Genomic DNA, 11592 nt, shown 5'->3' with positions numbered 1-11592 from the left:
CAAACTTTTCCCGAACCCCGTGGGGAGGAGGGCTACAACATCATGGCCACCGGCTTTAACTTATGGATATTCGGCAGCATTGCCACAACCGCAGAATAACTTCGCTCGCATCTTTCTCCGCCGCCATTACTGAACTACTCAAACTAGTGCACAACATTAACGTCATCGTTCTCAGCCCTCTGTTCGCTGATTGGACCTACAAAAAATGTGTTTCTGAAAACCGACTTCAAAGTCAAACTCCCAGACCTCGTACAGAAGCAAAATCCAAATTGAGCGGAAGTACGTAGGAGGGCAGAGCCAGGCTACTCCTAAACCACTACGGATGTAATATTCTGACGACCTCTCGAAGGTCGTGGATATGTAAAAAAAAAACATGATCTTACGTGACTGTTCTTTGTCAGACGGGTTCAATTCCCAAAGGCTGATTCAATTTAAGTGCTGGTATGTTTTTTGTTTACATTTAAATAATTTATAAAATATCAAGTCAGTCAAAATATGAAACTTTTGACATCCATAGTTGTTTATGTTTTTCTGTGTTCTGTATAGACGATACCAATAAATCCAAGAAATCCGTGCTGAAATCTGAATTTAGTTTTATAGTGTATTAGGTCTCAAGATTAAAAGCAAAAAAACTATTTACACAAAAGCAAAACAGGAATTATACACCATTTATTTCATTCACATCACAAGTAACAGTATTTGTGTCTATTAAACAGGCTACGTCTCAAAATTAAAGGCAAAAAACTATTATTTTTATACACTCATAATTCACATTAATTTCCCCTTGTCAGCCAGCCATCTCAACTTCTCTGCCTCATACAATGCTCAGGTCAGCTCCTTCTCCATGTCTTGGTCCTTATACACAGAAAAAACCTTGGCAGGGCCTTGTTTTAAGGCAAGGTGGGAGAATCCACTAGCGCGGATTAATGCCCAGGCTTGCGTAGGCTGCAGCCTACTTGGGTCACATCTGTCCAATCAGCTGCTGCTGGTCAAAACATGTAAATCATTTTCATTACTCACTGATATTGCTAGATGGCATAGTGGCAGAATGACCGAAAGAAAGTATTAAAGTGGAGCACAAAAACGCAAAATAGAAAGGTTAAAAGAACAACGTGACCAAGATATCCTGAAACAAATTCCTAAATCGGCCTTTGTCAGGTGACGTCACAGTTGCGAAACCGACGGGCATTATGGAAGAAGCCGCCATTTTGGAGGTATGAATGCGGTGGTGTTCCGTTGTTGGAGAGTTGTGTTAATCATTCAATTCATTTAGGTGTCAAAATGGTACGTTCTTCTTGCGTGATAGGCTGCAATATGAAGTCTCACGACAGCAAAGGTCAAAAACGTAACTACGGGGATAGTGTTTTTTTTTTTTTAGCTTTCCCACTTTGAAGAAAGGACAGGGACAGCATGTAGCGGACGTAACGAAGAGGCGTCGGATCGCCTGGTTGCAGTGGTGCGGCGCAAAAACATCACCATTGTAAACATCTCGTTTTATGTATGTTTGCTGTTGACATTTCATAAAGGTAAGATATTTTAATGATGTTGATAAATGTGCAGTATCTAACGTTACATCCACGTCATTTTTAACGAATTATTTGTGGCACAGATCAGTCAAAACAATGGAGGTTGTAACAGCGACTATGTTCAAGTCTTTTATGATGGGCGAAAAATCTTCTGTTTGTACCGTTAAATTTCATGCAATCGTCTTATACAGGGCTGTAACATATATGTACTCTTACTTTAGTATTTCTGACTAATAGTAACTCATGTGGTCCCATGTTATGATGCTAAAACCTTTATCATGCTATTGCAGGTCAACCTGCATATGCGATGATGGAGACTGACTCAGACTGGACATCCTCCCTCCATCTGCGTCGCACCAACACTGCACGCTTTGCAAGGCAAAGCAAGAGGGAGCAGATAAAAAACACACTGCAGCCAGCTGAAGCTGATGAGCAACACACTGTGGATGAGACACACGAGGCGGTGAGCAACACACTGCAGATGAGACACAAAAGGCTGGATATGGTGAGCAACTCACTGAGGAAAAGACACAAGAGGCTGGAGATGGTGAGCAACACACAGAGGACGAGACTGGATACTTCAAGGCTGCTGAATCTTCATCGAGTCGAAGACGAGATCCACAGCAAGAGGACTGCCTGCTAGCATCGGCTAACATCGGAGCTTAGGTTGAAACATTGGCAGCAGGATCCTTAGCTGTTGCAGTAGCTAGCTCATGTCATCTGTAATATTTCAGCAAATTTGGGGGAGTTATTCCACAATGACGCATATTACACAGGTCGGTTTTTAAGGCTGGTTTGATTTTTTTCACGTAATCAGTGTGATAGATGTAAAGACACCAGTCAAAATGACCTCCGCAACAAGGACGCAGTCTTACAACCATCTCACTCAGAGAGGAGGGCGTCTGAGACAGAGGGTCCGAGTCAGAGACTTCAGCCACCCGAAGTGCCATGCTGCAGACACAGTTCACCTGCTCGTGGGTCAGCCGCAAGTTATAATTTTCTTACTGTTGTGGTCCACCACCAGCCTGACGTTGTCATACTCATAATTCTAGTCAGAATATGAGTCTGAAAACTCTCCGTTGGGCTGTGACTATGGGGCGTGTTTCAACAGAACTCGTAAAACAAATGCCTCTTCGCTCAATTGAATAGACCTACAACCAATCAGAGCCACGTAATATGTTGATTGTTGAAAACAAATTCAACCCAAGGGCTCTTTCGTGACGTTGTTGATTACGTTACTGTTGATCATCTGTCCTTCATCGTATAAAGCCTGCCCTGGAAATTTCATTGGTCCGCCCAGATCCTGGTTTTAAATAGTTGTTCCCAATACGAGACCCTCCAGACCCAACTTCCCGACCAAATTCTTTTGTGGGTGGGGCGAAGTTGGGCTGGCAGGCAGGCTAGTCCACCACTTGTAGGAATTTATGAAAACACTGTAGTGTTGGCTGTCTCAATGTGTGTGTATGCCAGTTCACCTTATTTGCATGTGGACCATGTATGGCACTAAATACATTTTTCTTGTAAAGCACAATGTTTAAGGGGGTGGAGGGGGGCTCACACAAAGAGCAGCCAAGCCATCTCAACTTCTCTGCCTCATAAAAGGCTGAACCCTTGAACTCCCCCCAGGTCAGCTCCTTCTCCATGCCTTGGTCCTGATACAGCGAGAAAACCTTGGCAAGACAGTAGACATACTTCCCTGCCACTCCTGGGAATCATGTGTGCACGTGAGGTCTATCAGGGCCTTGTTTAAAGACACGGTGGCAGAACCTGCACAGCCGCCCCTGTGGTGGCACATCTGCTGCCTTCCTTTTGGCCTTCTGGCCCTGCACTTTTTGCTGGGTTGCAGCAAGCTCCTGCTAAAAAAATTGGGTATCCATGAAGTCCACTAGATCCATTCTGGGGTTTGTAAGTCCCTCTGCCCCATATTTTTTGTGGACTTTGGTGGAGCAGTAGAAGTGCCTGGTTGGCCCATTCTGAATGGATGAGCCATCATTTTCATACCGGGACTTGGTCTGGCCACAGGAAAGGCAGGTTTTTGTCTTCTGGTTTTGTCTTCCACTTTGTTGCGGTTGCTGCTGTCTTTACAGAATGTCACTTACCATCCTCTCAATGGTGTCCTCAGTCAGAAGCACTGCCTGTATAAGTGCTGGAGGATTCACAGTGGCAGGTGAGAGGGTGGATACAGGCACAATGACGGTGTCACTGTCCACAGTTAAGCGCTGCCACAGCTCTTGGGTTTACAGCAGCTTTTCTGGACTGCTGTTCAGTGAGGAGCTGGTGTTTATAGCTGGCTCCTGGCATCGATACTCCTGGGGCAAGCAGTCTGTCAGGTATTGTGAAGACACTGACACTCCACTCCAACCATCAGCATCTTCATAACCTCCAAGAGGAGGTGGAGGTGCCCCTTGATGAAGGCACTGATTGTTTTCTGGCCACCCAAGCCCGCCTCTGTGTCCTGGATATTCTGCACACAGTGCAGGTTGGACAGATGAGCTTACTCGTATTTTAGGTGCAGCATCTCCGTCACCTGTCTGGCCATATGTCATTGGGTGATTTACCCGTGCGCCTCAGCTCATGCAACACCGTTTTGCAGATGGGCTTTTTGTATGTCAGAAAGGCTGGCAGGATGTTGGTGAAGCGCAGCGGATGTTTGTCCAACCACTGAGGGTTGCCAGCAAACCAGTGCTTCCTGCACGTCTTGCAGCACAAACGGGATGCAAAAAGGTAGTTTTGGCCACTCATGCCAACAATGACACGAGGCCTCCCCACCCCCGCTGATGCTATCATCGGCTGCGGACAAGCATGGAGACATGGGAGCACATAGTTGTTGTTTAGACGTTCCATGATGTAATTCTCTGGCTTCCAGATGAAGAAACTATGGAGCTGATATTTGGGGGAGGGCAGGTCAGAAGAGGTCTCAAAGAGCTCTGGCTGAGGTGGGTAGTGCCACAAAGAGAGCATTTTCATTAGAAGGCGTACTGGGCGGGAACCTGGCCACAGCCCCAAAGCTTCCATCTCTGTCTTCATCCATATCCACTGCTGATTGGAGAAGGTCCAGCGACAGATGTGTCATAGCGAGGGACACTAATGGATACTGCAGGAGAGGCTGTAGGCTGTTCACCGGAAGGAGTATGAAAGACTGCAGGGCCTGACAGAGGTGTGACAGAGCTATGAAAAAGCAAAACACATTAAGATCATTTACATTTAATTGTCTGAGAAAAGATTCTGCTCTTTTCTCTCGGTAGGTGGCATGAAATGACCATGTTTTACTAACTTGTTTATAGACAACACAATAAGTGTTTGTGTCCATGGAAAATGAAAGGACATACTTTGTTCTGACAAGGTTGGTAGTGGGATCAAGGATTGATCCAAGGCAAGCAGCTGAGGAGGTACTAGTAGACAGACCTTCACTGGAATGGAGGAAGCTGGTGAAGATGAAATAACAAAATTAAACAAAAATGGGAGACACTTTCATAGCAAATAAATATGAGAGATACAGATATCAACCTTGCAAATGAGAAGCGCTTATGAGGCAGTCAGCTGGTCTTGAGAGTGTAGTTGTTGGTTTGTTTCCCACTGTTAAGGAAAATAAAGTGTTAACATCTGACCCCTCAACAGTCTGGAATGTCAATCTTATTTGTATGTCTAATTGGTAAGAGTCACTTCTGCCTTACTTGATACCAACATAATAACAAAGATATAAAAGCATTCTGATTAATAAATAAATGTTACTGATATTTCAGTAGATAGATATTTTTTTCTATGAAATCAATTTGATATGTCAATAATAACGTAAAGCACAGTGACAATACCAACATAAAATAGAAAAGAGTCAAGGGTTGGCAAGTAGGTTTCATAGGAGAGTAAACCAGCAGTTTTCATGGAGAAGTCATAATTAAATTATGGCTTGTATTTTCCATCCTTGTCCAATTGGCATGCCAAACCCTTGACACAGGTTTATAGAAATCATGCATAAATAGTAGGGCCTGACGTTGTCATACTCAATTCTAGTCAGAAAATGAGTCCGCTGGGCCATGAGTATGGGTCGTGTTTCAACCAAACCCGCAAAAAATGTTATTTTTAAAATCGCTTTTTATTTTATTTTTAAATGCAGTACTGAAATACAAGCAATGAGAAACCTTACAAACAAATGAGCTAAATAGTAGCATCGGTATATGACAAAAACAACTAGGGATGGGTATCGAGATGTTGGTTCGACTTCATGCGCCGGTGGCGCCGACAATCGGCTGCAGTCGGCTGCCTTAAAGCTGAGAATGCCATTGGATGCTTCAAGTCAGCCGGGCTGCAGGCGGCTGCAGGCGACACCGGTGCTGCATGAAGTCGAACGCACCTGTTAGCAAAATTCCTTAACGATTCTCTGTGCCGTTGCGCATGCGCACATTTTTATAGTTTATTCAGACTGTAGCAAACATGGCAACTAGAAAGAAGCGTTCTAAAGTTTGGTTGTATTTCACACGACAAAATGACAACAACGCCACTTGTAACGCGTGTAAAAAGTGTACATTTCGTCAAAGGGAGGAAATACTACAATGAAGAAGAATTTGAACACACAGCACGGAATTAAGTTAGCCTACTGGAACGTCATGTGTTCGATGCATGCAGCAGCGCAGCTAACGTTCGCGCTTAAGGTAGAGCTAAACTGCTCAAAAGTGATCACAAACACTTGTTACTGTGTGAAGTAATTTGCCTTTATTGTGTGTTGTCGATCAAGTTATCTCCTGTCCCGTCGTTTGAAGCATAACGCTACATTTTAGCTCTGGCAGTCGTCTCCCATTAGTATTGATCACTTCACGTTATCGGGGGGCGTGTGTTATCAGCAAACGTTCGCATGTCCCATTATTAAACTGAGCATAGCGATTTTTTTATCCATTATTAAACTTAGCATTTTAATTGTTTAGCCTTTTAATAGTCCTGTTAAATGTCCCTGAAAACGCCTAAACAACATACCCAAAGTACATTGAAAGCTGTTGTTGAACCATTTGGAGTACATGCATGGAAATGGTCTTTTCAGGTGACACTGACGTTATTTCCCCTGTTGCTAGCACCCCTGTAAGTCCTACTGGTGTTGAGTATTAACATTAACACAAGGAAACTGAAAGTTTCTATCTCCGACTAGATTTTGTTTTGAAAACAGAGGCCGAAGAGGCCTAGAGGTGTATTAGCTCATTTCAAAGCAGAGGCTTTGTTAGACATAAAACTACTGGGGCACAGGCCCCTATTTATAGGCCTATCACTTTTTTTCTTTCAAGCTTGCTGTGCACAACGCACTACTAGGCTACAGAATTGCTTAACCCACTATACAACAGTTCAGGGACGCAAATTCGATAACAGCTTTGGCAGGGACATCAAAGAAAGCGGCAATTTTTGGGGGCATTCACATGAGTGCAAATACTGTTTTTTTTTTTTTAGCTTCATGTAATAATTTTCTGGTCACAATAAGATGATCGGTAGGCCTCTCATTAAGAAACTATCTTTAGTTTTGTAATGTTTTCATAGCCTACCTCAACTCTGACTGTGTGTGCGGACTTTATGCAGCGCTACAGCCGGCTGAGTCGTGGACTTCTGTGTGCTTGCTGCAGTGGCTATTTGGCAAGCTCAGGAGAGCGCGCGACATGGAAGTCTGCTTGCATTGGTTAGTGTTTTCGGTTAAATACTTTTAAGTGTTGATTGGGATACTGCGTTCATTTATTCAGGGATTATCAATCTAAATGAATGCACTGACTAATAAAGAAAATTGTTAAAACTCAAACTTTAGATTTTACTGGGGCACAGCAGGTTTAAACTGGGGCACGTTCCCCAGTAAAAAGGGTCTAATGACGGCCATGTTTCAAAGCCAGTTTGAGAAATTTGTTTAGAACGAGTGTGTGTGTGGGGGGGTACTAGTTAGCTGGAGAGGGGACAATTGATAAGAGCAGTGTGCGATTTATACATTGACAATCGGGGGGGTCAACTTCTTCTCCAGGGCGTAAAGGGGAACCCAGTACAGTGCAGGCGCGTGCTTCTGACATTAAAGGTCACATGACATGAAAACTTAAGTTTAGGATGTTATTTAACATTAATATGAGTCTCCCTAGCCTGCCTTTGGTCCCCAGTGGCTAGAATTCTCGATAGGTGTAAACCAAGCCCTGGGTGTTCTCCTGGGTGTGCAAGGTTACCTCCCCTATTTATGCTTTGCCCGCCCAGATCATCTGGCCCGCCCATGAGAAACTGAGCTACCACCGTGCAAGGGCGATGCAATATCGTTTTTTCCTGGAGAAACATCATGGCGAGCAAAAAAAAGAAGCATAACAGTTGCTCAGTGCTTGGATGTACAAATGCAAGCACAAATCTTTATTTAATTCCTTCATCCGAGCCTCTGCACAACCAGTATCTTAATTGTATTTTCGCTGGAAATGCGGCGACACAATTTCCCAAAGTGTTGTATGTCTGCGCCAAACATTTCAGCCACTACTGTTTCCTCAACTTGAGCCAACACAAAGCTGGCCTTGCTGAAATAAAATTCTGGATCATTACTAAATCTCCTTGGGCAAGCTACAAACCTTGGACAAGTAAGTTAACTAACGCTATATCACTTTGTTGCTTTACTGTATATGGTTACCTAGCTTACTACAAGTAGAATGTGTCTGTGACATTAGCTCTGCAGCTAACAGCTGAGTTACTGTTGCTAATGGAAAGATAAATGGCATTAAGTGTGTGTGTGTGTGTGAATGCAAACGCTGTAATGCCAGTGTTGTACACTTCTTTATTTGGATAACCGTTATGCTGTTGGTGTTATGGCGCGCGCGATATGCACCTTTCCCCTCATTGACATTATTATGAGTGTGCACCTCTGCAAACCAGGCTGATCAGATGAGAATGGGCAAATTCGAAGCATCTTACAGCAACGGGGCTACGAGCCAGCTGAGTTACTGTCGCTAATGTAAAGGTAGATGGCATCAAGTGTGTGCAGGGTTTTTCCTGCATAGAGAAAATTTTGGCGTGCGCCAAAGCTGTTTTCCCGAGCGCCAATGACAAATCCTGAGCGCCAAAGGCAAAAAAAAGTCCGCAATGAACAAAAGAAGAAAAAAAACGCGTGCAATGCATGTCTGCGAATATGTTCTCAACAGTATGTTTCAAGTAGGCTACAGCCGAACCCTCGTTCTGTTTTGATCAATAGTAATCGAGTTGATAAGCGTGTCTTCTTGTCTGATCAATACGCAACTGTGAGGTGTGCCAATGGACAGAGTGGCCACCGCTGCGAGGGCCAGCCCGACGTGCACGAATACACCTGTACAAATGCAAATAAAATGTCCACTCAAAATGCTGACAAAAGTTAGATTTACGATTTCCAACGCAGCCTCCATTCGTATTCTTAACCTAGAATGATAATATATAGTGCAGTGTTTTTTCTATGGCTAAATTTCTGCCGCCATTGTATCAGAAATCAGGCTGTACAACATTTTTGGCCGTCTATCAGCAGTGATTGTTAGAGTGCATGTCGGAGAATTGCACGGACACGCGCTTCACACCGCAGTTGAGATTGCGTATGTGCGTCCTTGAGAACTGTACGTCATATAACTTTCATTATTTCTTAAAGTTCATTTAAGCCTGTTTATTGTATAAGTCTATAGTTCTTGCAAATTTAAATATTTAAAGTTTACTGGTGATTATTGTTGTTTGTATTCTTCCCCTGCTAGCTAAATTGCACATGTCTATAGCAATTGCTGCCCTTACTCAGGTTTGTATTTTAGGTGCATTATTATGCTGAAGTAGTTTTAATTAATGAAAAGTGGGTTTATTGTTAATATTTGCTACAGAATGCTTAGCCTATCAAGATCAAATGAAGCAAGCAGTGTACATGCTTCAGAGTGGCCTACCTTAATCAATAGGCTAGGCTACCGACCTTTTACAATAAGTTATGTCAATTATTAATTGGCAGCATTTATGCCATTTAGAACATACTTTATGACATGCTTGCGTGTAAAAAGGGCTATACAAATACATTTGATTTGATGAGTGTAAGGTGTCTTTTAGTAGCCTAACTTTATTGCTTTAGGGGAAATAGGACGAATGTGTGTGTGTGCGTGCGTGCATGCGTGCGTGCGTGCGTGTGTGTGTATATATATATGGAGCACCGAAGACCCATTTTGACCCAGGAAAAACCCTGGTGTGTGTGAATACAAACGGGAGTGTTGTACACTTTGTTATTTGGATAACCGTTCTGCTGTTGGTGTTATGGCTCGCCATATCCGCCTTTCTCCTCATTGAAATGACTGAGTGTGCACCTCTGCAAACCATGGTGATCAATTTGAGGCATCTTACAGCAACGGGGGCTACGAGCCATTGCGATACATCCGTTGTAAACATTAGCGCATGTTGCCCGCCCCTCTCCTCCTCATTAGCATTTAAAGCTACAAACACAGAAACAGCGCGTTTTGAGGAAAGCTCATTGAGGGACTGCTCGTAGTGGCTGTACCTATGCACCAAGGCTGAATTTCGGGAAAGATACTTCAGATACAGTATTAAGGAACCACTAAGGCCTATATAAAAGCATCCAAAAACAGCATTTCATGTGACCTTTAACATTCTTGTGAATATTATACAGCTAATTGCCATTATAAATACAATCGTGACAAAAATATTATAGATCTAAATTATGACTTTATGCAGCGCTACAGCCGGCTGCAGGATGCTGACATGAAACAGTGAATTCAGGTTAGACTTTTTGTCCAACTTGAGACGGCGCCGAGGCTAGGTCACTGTGACGTAGCCATCAAAGAACCGTGAGATCGATTCAAGAACTGCCAGCTCTGTGCCGAGCACATTTTTCTCAAGAGCAACTGCACGGGTTCTAATGACGACACAGATATTTCATGATTGGCCAGACTCACACACGACTACTTTGACGCGTGTTTTGTAATTATTCTGACACCTTCAGTTTCGCCAATGCTCAAATCAGGATCAAACTGTTTAATTGAATTAAAAGTTTGTTGAAGAAAGGGTTTTAGTCCGCCTCTTCACTAACGGAAAGACTACACTTAATTATAAATAAGCGCTGTTTGCTCACTTTACTTTAATCAGCCGTGACTGACGTCAATGCATCAAAGCACGAGAAGCTGGAATGTCGGACTGCACAGAGCCGTTCTGGAACTCCTCCCCGACTGCAAGCGGCTACTCTTGCCAGTCGTTTCATGCAGCCACAGTCCATGTCCAACGCACCTAATGTGTTGGTGCTACATGTACTTTTGAAATAACCATAACTTGCTATATTTTCAACCGATTAACACAACACAACCAAATACATAAACGCGCTGCAAATACATAAACGTGTTGCAAAAACGAAAGCACGCAAATCAAAAACGCTGCAAATACATAAACGCGTTGCAAAAACGAAACCACGCAAACCAAAAACTCTGCAACCCGTTTACACATTTTCACAACTGAAGTTGTCCAGGCGTCTAGGGCAGTAGCAGAGGGAGGGGGGGGGGGGTTGGTTTCGCGTGTAGCTTGCCCAAATTGTTGCTGAAAGAATTGTTATATAGACCTAAGTTCAGGGGCGAATCTAGGTTCCCACTTTGGGGGGGCTATGCCCCTAGATAAAACCTAATTTTTCCTGTGACCCAGCAAAACTAGGGGGGTCTGGGGTAGGGTGATAAATCGATAAAAATAATTATCGAAGTAATGACTTCCTCAATAAAGATATCGTAATATTAATTCATTTTCAATAATATTGATCGAGAGATCAATTAGGAACAGCAGTCCATTTAATTTCTGTGATGCAGCAGGAAGTTGCGGAGAAATGGTAGCCTATGCTCACTAAAATATACTGAACACCTCGAGTGGAGTAGCTAATGTTAACTGCTGAAAATTAGTCTTATTGCCGAAAACAGTGGCAGCGATAGCCATGGTGAGGGAGCAACTTCCAATGAAGAAATGATTGATAAAAACATGACCTACGGTCTCGGTTAACAAACGTCTTAACAAATCTCTGCTTACAAAGGTGTTTGTAGATCTGTGAAAGTCTATATTTGTTTTTTTATATAATATAACAACACGTAGGGAAATC

At 43.2% G+C, this 11592-nt stretch overlaps 1 pseudogene; it reads right to left on the bottom strand.

Moving 5' to 3' along the window:
• Positions 1 to 1836: 1836 nt before the first annotated feature.
• On the bottom strand, positions 1837 to 5562 carry LOC146258391 (uncharacterized; annotated as a pseudogene).
• Positions 5563 to 11592: the final 6030 nt, after the last annotated feature.

This window comes from Hypomesus nipponensis, chromosome 14 (assembly GCF_054491055.1).
Source record: "Hypomesus nipponensis isolate SF chromosome 14, ASM5449105v1, whole genome shotgun sequence".
Taxonomy (NCBI): Eukaryota; Metazoa; Chordata; class Actinopteri; order Osmeriformes; family Osmeridae; genus Hypomesus; species Hypomesus nipponensis.
Note: the sequence above shows the minus strand (reverse complement) of the source record. Positions and strands in the feature narration are given on the sequence as shown.